General features: G+C 33.4%; 1 long non-coding RNA gene across 1 annotated transcript; it reads left to right on the plus strand.

Annotated features, from left to right (window-relative positions):
- The first annotated feature begins 1,637 nt into the window (after positions 1–1,637).
- LOC133789569 (uncharacterized) lies at positions 1,638–3,002 on the plus strand. The gene is made up of 3 exons (XR_009873616.1): positions 1,638–1,715; positions 1,809–2,338; positions 2,444–3,002. It is a non-coding gene; the product is annotated as an uncharacterized LOC133789569 (long non-coding RNA).
- Positions 3,003–3,261: the final 259 nt, after the last annotated feature.

The following is a 3,261-nucleotide window of genomic DNA, read 5'->3' on the forward strand; positions in this document are numbered from 1 at the left end:
CTGATTGATTATTTAGTGTATAAATAGGGAATGTGAAGATGATAGAAAATTGATTTAAAGTAGGCAATGTAGTTTATTTGTTTGGGCAATGGTTGTGGTTTGTGAAATCAAGTTTGTGTTTTTGTTCATTTTAAGGGAGCATGTTTGATGTGAAATAAATTTGGAGGTAAGTTAAAATTTTCTTAATTGATGGTAGGTTATTATGGATAAAAAGAAGTTAAGCAAAATATTATTGGCATTGATTTCACACGAGGTTGAAATGAAAGTATTTAAACACGAACTTGCTTCTATAAGGCATGATGTTTTAGAGTTACTTCATAATTCGTTAAGAGACGTTGAAGATGAGATTATGTTAGAAAAATTGGTTGAGGAAGCTATGCGGATAATGATGAAGTTGGAAAGTTGGAACGTGAGTTTAAAGAATCCTTTCTCTCAATCGAAGGTGAATGTTGCAGATAAATTATTGGGAAGCATTTCTTCCGATACTATGAATGGTTTGATTGGAGATCTGGATTTTTAGCTGAGTGGTGAAGGTGCTACTAATGTTGACAGTGCTGGAGTTGACTTGCATCCAGGTGGGTTTGTTGATAGAAACTTTGTGGAGGATGAGGGGTTGCTTCATAATATGGGTCCGGTTGATAATTTGGAAATTGAAGGACGGGATATTTGGTTAGTTTCGTTGAATGGGAAAAGCAGAGAGGATGACACGCAATTTAATAGTTCAGATGAAGTTATATTGTCAAATGCATGTGCCAACTTCGACTCAGGTGATTTGAAGCTGAAGCTTCATTCTGAGGATGAATACCATTTAAATATTTTGAAAGTTGATGAGGTAGATGTAAAAGAAAAGGTGAGCGATGAATGTTACACAATGGTTACGCCAAGGAATTTGGTTGAGGTAGAAGTTGAGGGTGGAGATATTGATGTTGTAGGAGATTTGGTAGATGCGGCCGTGAATAATAATTTGGCTAAGGCAACATTTCAAGAGGAACAATTGGAAAAGTGTAGTCCTCGTATGTGTATAGAAAATCGTATGTCTACTGAGGAAATATTTGATAGTAATTTAGTGAATACGGGTGCTGAATTAGGTGACTTTTGTACGCATCTTGATGGAATCACGAATATGTTGACCTTCAGGAAGAGAAGATCCAACACTAGATTTTCCAGTGTGGAGGATGAAATAAGATGGCACTTCAAAGATGAGATGGAGTTGGTCCTTCAATACGGTGGTTCTGGATTTGATTGTCATATGTTCGATGTGAGAGACAATGAAATTGGATTCTTTAATGCGCCAGTGAGTTTCTATTTATTGTACTTTGAATTTTATTAATTATGTTATTTTATAGTAAAGTGAGTATTTTGATATTGTGCATATGTGAATGGGATGTTATGTTAATTATTTGTATGTTTTAACAGCCGCTTCTAGGTTCTTTATTCCCAACAAGGATAATTAATCATGGGGTGTGGGGAGATTTGGAAGATTTACATGACTGGGAGAAAGTTATTGTGAATTATGTTCTTGACCTAACTTTGTCAGCCAAGTAAATTTTATATAGGTTTTTTTGTATAGAACCCTCATTTGTAATGTTTTTATCAAACATTATAATTGTTTTATAAATATTTTGTACAATAAAATTGTATTTCTTGGGGATAAAGTGATTGGGAGGAGGGCGGACTTTCTAACATTGAATGCACATCAACTGGTTAGCGCTAGAGTAAGTTTAATGGTGTGAAAGTTTTTTTTTAGTTAGTTATATTCCATTATTTTTTAGTAATGTATTAATTTTGGTGACCAATATTTGTTTCAGGTTGTAAATTGTTTAGTGGAGATTTTATCAGCAGAGGAGGTTCATGGACGTGGTAAGAGGAGAAGGTGTTGGTGGATTCCGACAGTGTTATCGGTGAGTTTTATTTGGTTTTAATAAGTAATATAATACAATGTTGTTGTCTTATTAGTGAGTTGTATTATGTGTGATGTTTTTAACAGTACCAAATAACAAATGTTGGAGTAATTTCAATTGTTTGTAGCGTCCTAATCCGTACAATTTTTCTACAAAGAGCGAAGGAAAAAAATGGGAAGAGTGGTGTGGAGAAGTTGGTGATTGTGAGAAGGTATTGATTAGGAGTAGGTTGAAATTTGAAAATTTGGTATATTTTTATTTTTTTATGTATGGTATTGGCATAATGGGTTGTTTCGTTGTCATAGGCATATGCTCATGTGCTTGCAAAGAGACATTGGTTTCTGGAAATTTTGAAGTTCGAAAAGAATCTTGTTGAATTGTATGATAACCTCAAAATTCCTTCGACACCATTTGGTCTTGCTATAATTGAGAATATGGTAGGTGTTTACTAGTGTTTTATTTGTGGTTTTTTAGCATGAATTTGATGAGGGAGATTGATTTTGAAGGTAGAAATTTGTTTGGAATAATTTCTTTTGTTTTAGTTGGAGTCAATGGACAATGCATTTAGTAAGACGTTGAAGGAGGTGCGAGGGAGTGATTTCTGTTTCCGGGGTTTTCATATTGAGCAACCTGTATCTCACAGTAAAGAGTGCGTACAGTACGACTGCGGTGTGTATGTGATGAAGATGCTTCTGCAAGAATATGTGCCTGAAGTTCTAAGTCGACGGACAGATGATAAAATAGATGATTTGGAACTTGGGAAATGTGTAAGGAGTGGACCAACTAATGTATGTAGTTATTTATTCAATATATTTTGCTAAAGTATATTTTTGTTTTTTTACTACAATGTAACATTTGAATTAATTGTTCTGTTTGTGTCCTAGGTGGCGACCGAGTGGGATAGGCAACTTATTGCAGGTAGAATATTGACTTCCGGCATTAATAAAGTAAGAGATAATCTAATTGAAAAGGCATCCAAATGGTAGTGAAAGGAGTAGGGATATATACGGTATGTTTGAAGTCTTGTAGAACAAAATTATTTTGATATTCCTCATCAGCCATTTCTTTTGATTGTATTCCCCGTAAATTCCAAGGTTTTATATTGCAATTTCCTTCAAATAACAAAATCAATTAATATAAAATAGCACTATGAAAGAAAGCAAATAATTGTAAGAACTTAAAAAATAAATAACTAGGGTGCGTTTGGTTGCAAAACAAACATAGAATGGAAATTTTGATTATTTAGTTTGGTAGAGACATTGAAATGAGTTATGGAATAGAATACACTTTATATATTTTTGCGTAAAATACCCTTACTTTACTTTTGTAAATAATTTTAAAACTATCATTATTTTTTAAT

The sequence above is a fragment of the Humulus lupulus genome, chromosome 7, assembly GCF_963169125.1.
Source record: "Humulus lupulus chromosome 7, drHumLupu1.1, whole genome shotgun sequence".
NCBI classification, from domain to species: Eukaryota; Viridiplantae; Streptophyta; class Magnoliopsida; order Rosales; family Cannabaceae; genus Humulus; species Humulus lupulus.